We start from the raw sequence: 16,239 nt of genomic DNA on the forward strand, positions 1-16,239 counted from the left end.
GCACAGAAGGCAGAAATAATTGCTCTAACCCGCGCCCTGGAATTGGCCCAGGGCAAAGTTGTGAACATTTATACAGACTCAAAATATGCCTTTGGAGTTGTACACGCACATGGAGCAATTTGGAAGGAGAGAGGACTAGTGAGTTCTCAAGGGAAAAATATCAAACACGCAGAAGAAATTCTGAAGTTACTGGAAGCTGTCCAGCTCCCTAAGAAAGTGGCAATTTTCCATATTAAGGCACACCAGAAAGCGAGCTCAGATTTGGAAAAAGGGAACGAGCTGGCGGACAGAGAGGCAAAACAAGTGGCCAAAACACAGGTAAAAACAGAAGGGGCCTTAATTCCTGATAGGCGGATTTCCCTAGAAGGTAAGCCAGAATACACTAAGGAAGATCAAAAGCTCATTACAGGTTTAGAAGGGTCATATAATGAAGAGGGGTGGGCTCATACCCCACAGGGAAAGCTAATCGTTCCCTCTTGCTTAGTATGGCATTTGATACGGGAGGAACATAGGAAAAGACATTGGGGAACAGAAGCTCTGTATAATCATTTGATAGGAGAAATTGTGGCTAGGAATTTATACACCACGGTGAGACAGCGTGATCACACGACAGTGTGATCTTTGCCTCCAGACTAATCCTAAGAGCACCCCCAAGCTGGAAATGGACCAGATTAAAAAAGGCAATGGGCCTGGACAACAATGGCAAATTGATTTTACAGACCTTCCAAGAAAAGGGGGGGTATCGATATCTATTGGTATTAACTGATACCTTTTCAGGTTGGCCAGAAGCATTCCCAACAAGAACGGCTAAAGCTCGGGAGGTAACTAAAATACCAGTACAAGAGATAATACCACGTTTTGGGGTTCCAGCAACTGTATCCTCTGACAGAGGACCACATTTTGTCTCAAATATAGTACAACAAATTAGCCGCCACTTGGGTATAGGTTGGCAGCTTCATACTCCATATCACCCCCAGTCGAGCGGTCAAGTGGAAAAAATGAACCCCTTAATCAAACCGCAAATTGTGAAATTAGGACAAGAAGCAAATTTGACATGGCCTCAGTCTCTCCCTTTAAGCCCTTCTGTGTATACGAATGAGACCAAGGGCGAAAGGAGGACTGAGCCCCTTTGAAATTCTGTATGGACAACCCTATGGGATACAGAGAGGGGTGTCTGTACAAGCGGGGGATGAAATTATGACTTCTTACATGGTGGCGTTAGGTAAGCAACTTAATAAAATCAGGAAGCATGCGGTAGGGTCTCGAGGGAGAGGTTTGGATGGGCCTGTGCATAATATACAACCAGGAGATTATGTGTATATAAAGTCTCTTACAGAAAAAACTCTGGAGCTGCTGTGGGAAGGACCATTTCAAGTACTACTTGCCTCCTTCACCACGATTAAGATCAAGGAACGGAACGCCTGGATCCATCACGCTAGGGTGAAGAAGGCACCCAAAGGTCAATGGACTTCACAAGAAAAAGGACCTTTGAAGCTCAAATTGGTGAGACGTTGATTGTTACGTTCCCGAGTTGGACCTTGTGCAAGGGGCAGGCTTGGGATCGAAATACTTGTTTAAATATGACAGAGAGTATCTTGATGGTACTAAGCTGTTGGGAATTGGCTTGATGAAGAAGGACACGGGTCTACAGAAAAGTTGTGCGAGCAGAGTTCTGTGTGAAAGAATGTCAGTTTGAGCAGCAAGACTAGGCCTTGGCCGAAAATAGCTGGCTTTGCTGATATCAGGAGAAAAACAACAGCTGGTCTTGCTGTTATCAGGAGAAAGACAGGGACGGTGTGACCTTGGCATAACTTCATAAGTAACTTTTGAAGAAGTTCCCATGAGAATGTTACGGAACACGCATAGCTGCAAATCACAAGTGGGTGTGTTTTAGTAATGAATAAACATTAGCAATGTACCAATCATATTAGGACTAGTAGGCATAATTATCGCAAACTGTATAAATATGAGCTATCCGTGCAAATAAAGTTGAATCACTTCTATCACTCATATTGAGTCGACTTATGTGCATTCCTCCGCCGCTCCAACAGCAGCGGCTGTAAGTCTGTATTTGTAATACCACAACAAGGTCGAATCCACTGTAGGTCTCCATTTAAATCTTTCTCCCTCTTTTTGTTTTTGAGCAATCCAGGCTTGCTTAATAACTTGGGATGCCATTTTCCTTAATAAGCTGAACAAGGTAAAACTATTACAATAGCTAAAATCACAGTAACTACAATAATGCCCATAATTCTTTGAGCCAACCCGTTACCCCTAATGACCCAGACCATGAGGACTATGAGGAAAATGAACCATTCATACATTCTTGTGTCATCTTGCTCCACGAACTCAGCCCAGCAATCGGTAGGTGCCAGCTTTCCGTGGGCATCCCCACAGAGGCAACGATGGCCTCACCGTACACCAGCCCGATGCTCTTCGGAAAATCCCAGTATTTATACATTTGCAGAGGAACGGGTTTTAGCACACGTGGCCAGCGGGTGCCAAAAGTCCGCCTCTGTTGCAATCTATGACGCATGCGCTCGCTGGCCAGGCGCGCTGCAGGAGTCATAGCCATCTTGTCTATTGGTTCGTGGGCTTTATGATACAGTTGCAATGCACAGAGAATCTTGACCTGTTATGTTAGCCAAGGTGACCTATACATTAGTTTTTGGCTGAGGTAGTATTCATATTGCCACATCATCTATGATGCTCCAGATGATGATGGTCGTGCAAATCGAACAGGAGTCCGTTGTGGGCCTGTATCTGTGGAAACACAATGAACCTCGTTCCCAGGTTATTAATGGAAATAGACCTTACCCCTAATTTTGGCTTTAACTAACTTTTACATTTACCCCACACTGTCTTCCCGTAATCACACTATGTTTAATCAAATTATGCTTTACACACTTTTTACCTAAAGCAAGTTCTATATACAATAAGGCATGCTGTTCTAAAAACCTGTCTGAAGGACTCAGTGTCCGCTAGTAATACTCTATTAGTTAGAATCTGTCGGATCAGTGGCTTCAGCACCTGCCAGTGCCGTGCCAGTTGCCATTGGGACAATTCCGGGTCCAGCGTCAATGCGAAGCCATGGCTTGACCCACTTAGCCGGGATCTCCCGGTAAGTTTTACTTCTGCTGATCCGCACCATTTCCCGGATTCTGGGTCCTTATACGTTACCATGATTCCTGTACTTTGTCATGTCCTTTCTGCCTGTAAAAGAACATGATGCACTACCATTGGGGGGTCTTTGTGATCACCTGTCAATCTAAGATAATTTAGCACAAATAAGGCTTTGGCCAATCGTTCCTCTGGGAGTAAGCCCTGGGTTCCCCCCTTTTGTTTTTGCAGCATGTTCTTTTAGGGTTTGGTTGGCCCATTCGACAATAGCCTGTCCTGTGGGAAGATGTGGAATACCGGTACCATGGTGAATTCCCCACAAATTACAAAATCGAGCAAATCGTGTAGAACCGTAGGCTGGGCCGTTGTCCGTCTTAATTTCTTTAGGCACACCCAGTACTGCAAAAGAAGCATGAAGATGTCATTCAATATGTAAGGCCTTTTCTCCAGTTCGGGCCGTGGCCCACATGGCAGCAGGATAGGTAGCAATACTCACATGCACAGAACGCTTTGCACCAAACCACATGACATGGGTGAAATCCATTTGCCACAACTGCAATGGCAAAAGACCTTGTCGGTTAACCCCACAGCCCAAGCCGAGCCCCTCCTTTTGACAATCAGGGCATGCTTTAAAGATACCTTGGGCATCAGTAAGCGGTAAGTCAAATTGCTTTGCTAACATCCTAGCGGATTGGTGCAAGAACGCATATGATTGCTGTGCTTTGTTGAAAACGATTCCCTGGAGGAGGCTCCCATGGCGCTGCAACCAATTGGTCAGCTCTGTCATTTCCCGTTTCTCATCTGCACAGTGTTCTCATACCCAAGAGTTCTACCAGAGGGGTCATATTGCCATTAGTGATACCGCAAAGATTCCACACCCACTGGCTATCTCCCACAAGCTTCTGGACATCATGTAACGTTGAAATTTATCATGTTATTTGAACCTTCTGAGGTTTAACATTGCTAGCATCTATGTGCCACCCCAAATACTTCCAAGGTGCTGCCTTTTGCACCTTTTCAGGAGTGATTATTACTCTGTGATGGCTTAAGATGTCCTGCAATTAAGTTAAAATTTCATCCTGTGCAAGTTACTGAGGTAACTGCTTTCTTACAGGCTCTGATGCCCAGGCCACATACACCTGACACATCGTGGGGGAATTGCGCATTCATTGCGGTAACACGACCCAATGGTATCTCTTATAGGGTTCTGCCTTGTTAATCGATGGTACCGAAAAGGCGAACCGTTCAGCGCCATCTGGGTGCAATCTTTTAGATTTTTAATTAACAAATCCCATTCTTCTGGAAGCATAACTGGAGAAGGCAAACCTGGCTGCAGGGCTCCCATACTGTCCATCACCGCATTCACAGCTCTGAGATCATGTAACAGTCTCCATTTCCCACTTTTCTTGGGAATGGTAAATATTGATGTATTCCATGGACTAGTAGAAGGAACAACATGTCCCGCTCTCAATTGGTCCTCAACTAACCCTTGTATTTTTAGCAGCCTTTCAGAATTTAGCGGCTACTGATCAATCCAAACAGGCTCATCTGTTTTCCAGCTAATTTTCAGGATTGGCTACCCCTCAGTGACCACTCCTAAAAAGGATGCGTCACTAACATTGCCTTCGTTTGGCTCAATAAATCACGGCCTACGAGGCCAAACAATTCAGTTGGGGTAGTCATGACATACGGACACGTCGTAATGTGTTCACCATCGGGGAACACAAATGTAATCAGTAGCTGACTTACTAAGGTGGCTTGTGTGCCCCCTATCCCAGCAATACCAAAATTTGGATTGATCGATGGCCATGATGGAGGCCAAATGCATCGTGAAATAATCGTAACATCAGCTCCTGTATTGATTGTCATCGGTTTCTTGACGACAACTCCATCGGGCCCTTCTAATTGCACTACCTTTTCTGGTTTACCTCTTGTTGTGTCCATGGCAAAGTATACCTGCGGTTTCCCTGTGGAGCCGAATCCACCATCTCCACGTTGTACTTCACCTGGGTTCGGAACGCACGACCTGAATGGAACTAATTGTGCTATTCTGGTACCTTTAGGAATAGAAACAGGAGGGATTACAACATGAATCATAATTTTCACAGTCCCACAATAATCTGCATCCATAAGCCCTGGGAGCACCAGAATTCCTTCTAGAGCTGTTGAAGATTGCCCCATTAAAAATGCACTAAGTCCAAACCCCAATGGTCCCTTTATGTTGACTGCGGTTTCCACATCCACTCTGGAGCTTCCTGCGGTGGCGGATCTGGTGGTTGCGAGGCTGCCTGAGGGCTGGCAGCTCAAGCCCCTTGCATTCGTGTCGTCGTGCGAGGGGTCTCCGCGGTCGGTGTAAAGTTTCCCTTCTTCCTCTATTCTTGGTGGTATGGTTATCTTTCTTACACTTGTTGCAGCACTTACTGTTAACAGTACCTGTACATTTGCTCCTAATGTGTCCACGTTTGCCACAGTTAGAACACTTGACCAAGGGTGTCTTACTGGCCTCGTGTTTCTTTGTAGCTCCTTGGAGAGCTGTGGCAGCGTAGGCTACTTTCTGTGAGTCCACTGATCGATCCACGTATTCTATCATATCAACGACGTCTGCATTTTTCGGCAAATTACACAATGCTTTGTGTGTCTTTTCAGCAGCATTTTCAAAAGCTGAATATTTTGAACATGTTTTCTTTTATGCCCTCGTTCATGTCAGGGTGGTCGTAAATTGTATTCTCCTGTTTCACCTGGGTAAAAGCATGGCTGTACATATTGTCTGGTACGGTAAGAAAAGCTTGATACGCCAAGATCTGTGATAGATGATGAACCTCAGTGATACATTGTAACTGAGCGTTCCCTGATGCGAAGGGTCCAGTACCCATCGGCATCTGCGTGGTTACTCCCCATAGGGGATCTGTTTGTTGTCGTGATGTTGCTTGTTCCCTATCACAGAACGTCTCCCACTGCCGGAAAAACACTAACATTTGGGCGGGTGTCAAAATCAATTGTGCTAGCTGTTTAATATCTTGAGGTATCAGCGTATCAGCAGAAAAAATGAATTGCAGTATTTGGTGAGTTAACGCAGATTTGATTCCGTACTGACTCACAGCATTCCTTAATTTCTCAATAACCTTCCAGTCAAACGCCTCCCATTTTTTCTGTCCATTTGATGCAATAACTGGGAATGCTTGGAGCATAGTCCCTTCTATAATGGCATCTTTTATTACATCCCTCCAATGTCTCTGCCTTTCTTCTGCAGCGGCTATTACAAGCGGCTCCGTGTCTATCACGGGCGCGGTTGGTTTCCCCGTCTCTTTTCCACATTTCCTTTAACAATTCTAACATTGTCTCTTTTTGTTCTATTATTAGAGTAGCCAAGTCCTTGTTTGCATTATTTGAATCAGGGTGTATGCTAGGTATAATTTGTTCATGTTGAACGGTGGTATCTGGGGGCTGTGTTTTCGTAGGCAGATTTTTACTCACTCCCTGATTCTGTAGGGTTTCCTTTAATCGTACGGTTAGGGAGGCTTGGGAACTGTCGGATGGCTGATTAATATCGGCAGTCCCAGGGAGTGGAGCAGAAGTCAAGGGCACAAGAGCAGGCGAACAAGCTCCAAAAAGTCTCTCTCGCTGCATTATGTTTTTCTCCCCGCTTTTCCCTTTCGCTTGCGGTTGGAGAGAGCGAGCAGCAAAAGCAGACGCAGACGCTTTACGATCTGCTTTCATTTCTTACAGAGTTGTCTTAATCAATTTCCATAAAGTTGCAAGACCTTTAACTTCTTTGGACCCGTCACTAATTTCATCCCATAGGGAGGTTCCGATAGCATTCCAGGTACTAAGCTCAAAAGCTGTACCCACACTAATTGAAAGGTTTCTGTCCTTGCTTCATTAATTTTTTAGCTGATTTATCATCGTCAATTACCATATCCCATGATACGTCTCCTAATCTAGACCATTCACTCTCCTCAAATAATAAATCCGGATTCTTAAAGCATCCCTTAACACGACCTAAAGCAACTAATCCCAAAACTTGCTTAACGCAATTTACCCCCCGCTTTTCTAAAAAGCACAGTAATAATTTTAGGGCTACCTCTTGATCCATTGCCGGCCGGCTTCTTGATACTCCTGGGTGCTACCTTGATTAAGGCACCTCGGTTAAAAAGTCTTTGCAGCCTTTTTCCAGTAGCCCTCACTGACGGCGAACCCCTTTTGGACGGTCCAGGCATGAGAGTTAACACACCAACCAAGACGATCAGCGTTCGGTTAATCTTTTGCCCCCCGGTCGCTGCTACCGGTGCTTCTCAGTGTCCGTCGCTCCAATTCCCCTTTCTTCGGTCCCCGTTCGGGCGCCATTTGTTGGAGCGGCAGAGGAATGCACATAAGTCGACCCAATATGAGTGATAGAAGTGATTCAACTTAATTTGCACGGATAGCTCATATTTATACAGTTTGCGATAATTACGCCTACTAGTCCTAATATGATTGGTACATTGCTAATGTTTATTCATTACTAAAACACACCCACTTGTGATTTGCAGCTATGCGTGTTCCGTAACTTTCTCATGGGAACTTCTTCAAAAGTTACTTGTGAAGTTATGCCAAGGTCACACCGTCCCTGTCTTTCTCCTGATAACAGCAAGACCAGCTGTTGTTTTTCTCCTGATATCAGCAAAGCCAGCTATTTTTGGCCAAGGCCTAGTCTTGCTGCTCAAACTGACATTCTTTCACACAGAACTCTGCTCGCACAACTTTTCCACAGGCCCATGTCCTTTTTCAGCAAGCCACTTCCCAACACGCTGCTGGATTTATCGCGGGGCAGCGATAGCTTGACTTCTACAAGACAACTAAGTGCACCGGGACGGCAAGCCTTGGCAGCAATTGGACAAAAAAAAAAATCACATCATCCATGTCTGGCAGATACGTTCCTGATTTACCCATAAATCTGAAACCTTATGCTGAGATTGATATGGAACACACTGATTGTAGTAAGCAGCATGACAGTGACACCGGTGATTGATCTACATCGGTTAATGCCGTGGGACAGTAAGAATGTTTGTGTGTCACTAGCTAAAGCTATTAATCAAATCTCTTTTTTTGTGTCATTGGCATTACCTGAACAGTCTTTTATTCTTATGTATTTTATTAGGTATAATGTTGGTTTTACTGTGTTTAATTAATTGTGTTCATAGATCTTTGCAAAGCGCAATACAGCAGGTGTTAAAATTTTACCTCAATCTATACACAAACAAATAGATTGGCTGAAAAAACATACACAAAAGATCCAGCAAGAAACTAGTTGGTTTGATGGGGTGTTACAGTCAATATTCGGCGGGATAACACCATGGCTAATGGCATGGATTAAGGAAGCCTTACGATGGTTAGGTATATTGATATTAATCTGACTAATAGTCAGGATTGCGTATGGGTACATGATGAGAGGAGTCTCAAGGCTGACACACCAAGCTCTAATCGCACAAAAAGAAAAAGGGGGAATTGTTGGGAATTCGCTTGATGAAGATGGACATGGGTCTATAGAAAAGTTGTGCGAGCAGAGTTCTGTGTGAAAGAACGTCAGTTTGAGCAGCAAGACTAGGCCTTGGCCAAAAATAGCTGGCTTTGCTGATATCAGGAGAAAAACAACAGCTGGTCTCACTGTTATCAGGAGAAAGACAGGGACGGTATGACCTTGGCATAACTTCATAAGTAACTTTTGAAGAAGTTCCCATGAGAAAGTTACGGAACACGCATAGCTGCAAATCACAAGTGGGTGTGTTTTAGTAATGAATAAACATTAGCAATGTACCAATCATATTAGGACTAGTAGGCATAATTATCGCAAACTGTATAAATATGAGCTATCCGTGCAAATAAAGTTGAATCACTTCTATCACTCATATTGGGTCGACTTATGTGCATTCCTCCGCTGCTCCAACACTAAATTTATCAGATTGTTGGGTACGTAATCCCCTTCCTCGGGGGAACATGGAACTCCCCTTTTTAGGAATCCCGACCGCAAATTGGACATCTCTTCTTAAAGATGGGCCAGACAGGAATGGATCATGCCCTCATGGAAAAGGAAACACCCAACAGGGACCCAACTTTGATCTGGAGGTGCCCAACCCTAAAGAGCTCTTACTTACTGTCCGTTGCTTAAATATTACTGATAATATTTGGGGAGACGTGGATAATTGTAGCCTTGCGGAAAATCTGGGAACTTTTGATAAAGGAAAATTAGGATGTCTTGGGCTAAACTCAAGTATCAGTTTCTGTTATATCCGGAAACCAAAGGGTGGGCCAGGGAAGAAGGGGCAAGAGCAAGACAGAAGGGAGATGCATCTCGGTCCAAGATGCAACACAGGGCCAGGCTACTGGTGGCTCTGTGGGGATGGCAGGGCCAGAAAGAGTTTACCACCCCAGAACTGGAAGGGACACTGTGTTCAAGGATACCTTGCACCTCAGGCCGGTATATTCGAGGGAGCTTCGCCTCCCCGAGGGTTTTTGAGAACGCCTTGGCTCCGTGTAAAATGGGCTGAAAACCCACTAGGTATTCGAGGTACTGGGTACCATAGTTTTGTCCGATGGTTAATCCCCTCTTTAGGGGTGAGCGAGTTGGAGAAAGCTGTCGTGAATATATCTGCTACGTGAGAGACTGTAGAAAGTGCTACAATTGATGCAATTTGAGGGTTGCAACTGGAAACGCAATCCCCAAGTAAAGTAGTGCTCCAAGAGAGAATGGGATTGCACATGCTTTTAGCAAAAGAAGGGGGCTTATGTGTAGTTATCAACCAAACTTGCTGTACCTATATCAATCAAACCAACGAATTGAAACAGATCTTGAGGAGATATGGGAAAGGACTAAAATACTACATGAAGTTTCCCAAGATGACGCTTCTTGGGGCTCGACAGGCATATTAGAAAAACTAACCTCCTGGTTGCCAAATTTGACGTGGTTAAAGCATTTGTTTGTCACTGTAATAATCATCATTCTCTTGTCAGTGGTCCTTTGCATAGTGGTTCGATGTGGCCTCTTGTGCTGTAAGAGTACAGGAGACTCTTACAGTGAATGGAAAAAAGAATCAGTTACGACGAGGACTCGAGACCAACAAATACTTTGAGAGGTTTCTAGATAGGGAAATAATGTGTTAGAAGTACTAGGATTAAATATAGTAAAAGAATTTACTATTTTCTAGAAAAGGGGGGACTGAGACAAGGGGAGTCAAAAGAATCTTAGTAGACATAATCAAGGGGGGTGAAAGTTAGTGCTTACATCATTGAAATTAGCTGAGGTAGAGACAGTCCTTGATAAGAAGAGCTGGTCCCAAGAACCAGCCAATGAGGTAAAGACAATCCTTGGTAAGAAGCAGGAGCAGGCCCCAAGAGCCAGGTAAGACTGGTCTTGCGGCTTGGGTGAATACCAAGAAATCGCTGAGTCTACGCAAGGGAAGAGGTTACTAGCGGTGACAAGGAGGAGTCATCCATCTTCATCTCTGTGACCACCAGATGACCACCATAAAGAGGCCCTGCGCAGGCGCAATTGGGAGGGGACTATGGAAATGACCTCTCGGAGCTAATTTTAATATGAAGCGGGGATAGGTCATGCATATGTATAAGCGTATTGTAAATATGTAACACCAGACGGTATAAACTTGAGGCGAACCGCCGAGTCGGGCGCGCATGACTTTGGTGGGACTACCCCCCGTGCCGCCCAGCGCTGAATGCACATACCTACTTTACAGTCTCGCTGATTGTGGAGTCTGTTTTCCGCACGTCAAACTTACCATTGCGTCTGCTGGCCTCGCCGGTGACTGATGTGATTTTAATAACTACATTGTTATTGCATTTAACGAGCTAATTTCGTACCTAGTTTAGAGACACACGTATCTCTTTCTGTCTACGCCTCAGAAAAATCAAGATTAACTCCTTAGCTGGTCACGTTGCCGATGCAACAGTTGTAGCTGTAGTACAGGAGCAGGTACCGTAGTTGCCAGTAAGTGTTGCTTTCTCTGTTCAGGGTCTCATTTGCTGTAAATTTAAGGCAGGTGAGGACAGTGCTGCTGCCCCTCCAGCTGCCTTTATAACTGCTGGTGGTTTACCCTTCCCCTTTCCCAGGGGATTGTGCTAAGGGTGGTGGGCGGAGGCTCGGGGCTATTTGAGCCACAGCCTCTGCTGAGGGAGCTCATTGTGCTCCTGGGTTTCTCTGGTGTTGGTGCTCAGCTCTTCCTTGAGTGCTTTGCAGCTTTTGAGCTGGCTCAGCCCTTTGGGAAGAGGTATCTGCCTGAGGTAAGAGCTTCAGGACCAGTCAAGGTTCAGCAGCATGTGTGGTAGAAAGTAACACTTTGTCCTGGGTTCAGCTGGGATAGAGTTAATTTTTACAGGAACCTGGGATGTGGGGGGCATAGCTGGGGCAGCTGATCTGAACTAGCCAAGGAGCTATTCCATACCATGTGACATCGTGCTCAGTATATAAATGGGGAGCGGGCCCGGGAAGCGCTCGACTTTCGGTGGGGGAAGCGGCGGAGCGTCAGGTTCCGGGTGGTGAGCATTTGCACTGTGCATCACTCTTTTTGTTTACTGTTTTCTTAGTACCGTTGTTGTTGTTGCAATTTTGTTTTGTGTTGTCCCAGTAAACTGCCTTTATCTCAGCCCTCGAGGTTCCTTTTTTTTTTTTTTTTCCCTTTTCTCTCCTCTGTCTCCTCCCTATTCCACCGGAGGGGGGCAGGAGGAGTGAGTGAGCAGCTGCGTGGTCCTTTGTTACTGGCTGGGCTGAAACCATGACACACTTGTATGCAGCTTTCCCCCCCCCCCCCCCCCCCCCCCCTTCTTTTTTTCAGGTCAGTAATTTTGTTTCGAGTGTTCTGTTTCTCAAAATGAGCAATCGGCGATGGAGTTAGGTATTCTTTATTGCAGCGCTGGAAGCACGGGGGATCGCTCCTCCAAACGTGCTTCCTGGCTGGGACTAATTATATAGGTTAAATACGTGCCTTGCATACATATTCATAAAATTTCCGAGAAATAATATACATATTCATTGATTTTTTCCGAGAAGTCATTAGCATATGTAAATGTCCTTTATGCATGTGTGTTGAAGGTCTTCGGTGGTCTTCTGGAGTCCTCTGGTGGTCTTCCATAGTCTTCGTCACTTGTCCGCTGTTTGGACTTTGTTGTATGAGTTTGCGCAGTATGATCCCCTTCTGGGCCCCACAAACAACTTCTCTGCTTATCACCTAGCTTTTGGCTCAGTCATCACAAGAGACAACATATTTTCTTATCAAACAGAATACCTCCTCAAAGAGGGCATGTTATTTTGTCTTACATTACAGACACGGGAATCCTGTGCTTTATGTCCTTGGCTTGTCTACGTAAATCAACTTATGGAGGCAGTTGTTAACCTTCTAACAAATTCCTGAGTCTTTTATTTAGCAACACACTGAGTCTAAACATACGTTCTATTTCTACATCTACTAGGCCTAGTGTCAGTCTCTGCATCAGTTCAGGGGGAGAAAGATGGTTTAATAGTATGCATTGGTTTTGTTTTTGTTTTTTTATTCTTCATGCATTGTGTTTTCCTCAAATTCCCAACTTTACTGAAGAAGGAACGTTGGTTTTTTTTTTCACCAATTCTGCTGTGTAAGTTGTTGATATCTCTCTTAACGAGACCGATGGTGATATTGTTTAGCAGGGGTTAGGGTGAGCATCTTGTATGTATTTGTATACGGAGTTTTAGTATTTCTGAAGAAAGCAGAGGGGCCATGAGGCACAGTGCCCTTCAGGGTTTGGGATGCCTTTCCTCATTGCCCACAGAATGCCACGTTGTCCCAAGAATCTTTGCAGCTGGTGGCAGGCCCCTCGTAGATTACAAGCCTTGGGACTTGACTTTATTTTGTGGGCATGGAGCAGAGCTCGGAGTCTCCGGGGAGCTGTAGGTTAGGAGGTGCCCCCAGAATTTGGGATGTGGCTCAGAAGAGCGGCTCCTGAGGAGTAGCCACTGAAGGGGGTTCAGGGTTGCAAATTGAGGGCAGGAGGTGTCAGGAAGCAGTGGGGTTCCTTTCCTGACAGTTGAGGAGAAGAAAAGGGGTTTCTTAAGTTTTGGGACTGCGGGGGAAAGGGAGGAGGGTTCACCAGCCCTTCTCAGAGGAGTTTTGCAGTTGGATTTGAATGTCATAGAATCATAGAATGGTTTGGGTTGGAAGGCACCATAAAGATCCTCTAGTTCCAAGTCCCCCAGAGACACCTTCTGCGAGACCAGGTTGCTGAAAGCCCCATTTGACTTGGCCTTGAATGCTTCCAGGGAGGGAGCATCCGCAGGTTCTCTGGGCAATGCGTTCCAGTGCCTCGCCACCCCTAGTGAGAAACGTCTTCCTAATGCCTAAATGAAATGTACCCTCTTTAGGACTAAAGCTGTTACCGCCTTGTCCTATGGCTGTACACCCTTGTAAAAAGTCCCTCTACAGGTTTCTTATAGGCACCCTTTACGTACCGTGAAGTCTGCTATAAGGTCTCCCGAAAAGCTGCGTGCCGGTGAGCGGTCCGAGAAGGTGAGACGGTCGTCGGCCGGGTCGGTGTTGAATAGCAAAGTATTATGGGGCTGCTCGGTTCAGCGTTTACCTTCTGTTGTGGAGGTGCTGTGTGGGCTGTCTTTGAATTGGATGAGCGTTTGAGGTGAGCTGTGGATTAGCGAGGAGGAGCATGGGGCCTATGGCTTCTCATGAGTGCCACGCTAACGTGGTTTCTCTCGGTACCTTAGGTACCACGAGTGACGACGGCTGCAGGGTCTGAGTCTGGAATGAGCGGGGAAGCGAACACGGTGGCACTCGTGAGGAGGGGGGAGTTGGGGAAGTAGTTGTCGTTGGCCAGCGGGATGCTTACTCCCTTTTCTGATTTGTTTGTGTTTGTTTTTTTTCGTTGCAGATGTTGAAGCGCAATGTGTCCCCTTGAGGAACATCCCAGTTAGCCCGTGTGGTTTTGTGGAGGCTGGATTTGGACCCTTGGTCCTCTGAAAGCTAAGTTGAGGGACCAGGCTGGGAGGAAGGGACAAAGCTGGGACTTGCAGGGAGGAGTTTTAAAGTTAGCACAGGAGAGAGGGCTGTCCCAAAGCAGTCGCCTTTGTGCAGGGAAAGGGAGCGGGTTGCTTTCCAGTACGAGACCCGTGTGTACCGGACCGGGCAGTTCCAGCCCGTGTCCGCGGTGGCGTGTAGTTTGTGTAGTCTGTCTTGTGCGCTTAGACCTTCCTCGGGTCTCGATGTCCTTGTCGCGCTTTGCGCCGGAGGAGCAAGGCATGCGCTTCGGGTGCTGTCCCTAGGGTTTCGAATGCTCTTGCTCATCGGCCCGGTGCCAATCGGGTGCTTCTTTTCTTGTGCTCGGAACTCTAAAGCATGGATCGGTCTCGGCGGGTTCCGGTCGGTGCTCTACAGCAGCATTATTTCGGGCTGCATCGGCAGCTCTGCTCTCTAGCTGTCTGTTTTCTCAGACTGGGACTTCTTCCCCGCATCCTGACATCCTTAGGTCCCGACGCCAGGCTTCTGGCGCATCTGTCGTCTGGGTTTTGACAGTGCTGTCTTGTAACGGGCCGTTCCATTTGACTCCTCTTCTCTAGGTCTGCCGTGGAGCCTCCTGGCCTCGCGGTTGCGGCCCCGTAGGTCATCTTGCCTGACGGCGCCTCCCGTCCGGGGGTCATTCTTCTTGCCGAGAGTTTTCTCTCTCTTTGAATCACCTCGTTGGTAGCGTTCCGCGTGGTGACGTTCTGCACACGGTGTGCTTGGCTTGGAGCTGCTCTGCCCGGGGATGTAGAGTCAGGGGTAGGTGGAACAGCGATAAGAGTCTACGGGTGAAACGTTGATGTGCCTAGACCGTTTAGGTGAGGGTTGTACAGTCATCTGGGCTCGAGTAGCCATCAGCAGGCTGTGCGGACAGCCGTGCCGATAGTGTTTCACGGAGACGATTGGAGCCATGTGGCAGGGGCTGTTGAGGGGCAGTGAAGCAGATTTGACTCTCTAAGGTGTTAAGACTTGCACGTGATGGGCTCCAAGTTTGGCCCTGATTATTTTTTTTTGGTTGGTGGGGTGTAGGGTTTAGGGTTACTCCGTGTGGGACCCGGATGATAGAACACCAGTATGATGATTAAAGTCGCCCCTTTATTGAGCTTAGCTGATCATTCTTATACAATTCTCTAAGTTGTTTAGAAGCTTTGATTGGCTGCTGCACACAAGCATGTGGTGTCCACACGCACAAGCGTAAGCAGTGATTGGTTACATCGATACTGTCCACGCGTATAAACCTAAGATACAGTTAGTTATACTCGCTCTGTACACGCACATACACACAGGATGTAACTGGCGATGTTAGAGCATGCAAAACTTGTCTTAGTCCAATCGGTCGAGATAAGCCCCTGAATTGAGGTCGGTTGTGCCAAGTCCCTTTATCGCGGAATGTGCACCTGTGTTTTTCTAATAGGGATCTTTCTTCTTCTACCTTCTTGTTTGTTTTGTTCAGGGCCTGGAAAGGTGTCTGGAACGCTCTTGCAACCATGAGCTACTTTCAGGCCCAGCAACTAAGTTCCATATAATTGAACCCTACAGTGGGGGGTGGGGGGGGGGTGGGTTGTTGTTTGTTTGTTGGGTTTTTGGTTTTTTTTGTTTGTTTTTCAATGACAGGCTGTAGCTGGACTCCAGATGGACTTTGTAGATGGAATCAAGACCTCTGGAGTTGTGAAGCTCTTGCTCTGCATCCAGGTGACTCGTTCTATATGTTTGTGGGTTTTTTTTTTTTCCAGATGTGGAGGGACAGGATGCGTCCCACAGAGTGATGGGGGAAGGCAGCAGAGCGCTGTAAGGAGGTGGGTCCGTGAGTGGACTCTGAAGGAAGATGGGTCCGGTGGCTCTATGAGACTGCTTTGCTTTGCTGTGTTTTGCAGTTTTCTTGCATTGTATTGGTCTGTATTTGCCTTTGCCTTGTGTTGTTTTGTTGTGTATTTGTATTGACTGTCATGTGAGACTGTCTCGCATTGCCTGGCCCTGCATTGTGTTTTGTATTGCAGTGCTCTGTACTTGTATCGATTGCCACCTGAGACTGCCTTGCCTTCTATGGTTCTGTATTGGTTTTGTATTGTTTTGGTCTGTACTTGTATTGACT

At 46.3% G+C, this 16,239-nt stretch overlaps 1 long non-coding RNA gene across 1 annotated transcript; it reads right to left on the reverse strand.

The window, feature by feature from the left end:
- Positions 1-2,617: 2,617 nt before the first annotated feature.
- On the reverse strand, positions 2,618-7,503 carry LOC126051322 (uncharacterized). The gene is made up of 3 exons (XR_007509797.1): positions 7,202-7,503; positions 5,049-5,177; positions 2,618-2,763 (listed from the first exon to the last, which is right to left on the reverse strand). It is a non-coding gene; the product is annotated as an uncharacterized LOC126051322 (long non-coding RNA).
- Positions 7,504-16,239: the final 8,736 nt, after the last annotated feature.

The sequence above is a fragment of the Accipiter gentilis genome, chromosome 27, assembly GCF_929443795.1.
Source record: "Accipiter gentilis chromosome 27, bAccGen1.1, whole genome shotgun sequence".
Lineage (NCBI taxonomy): Eukaryota > Metazoa > Chordata > Aves > Accipitriformes > Accipitridae > Astur > Astur gentilis.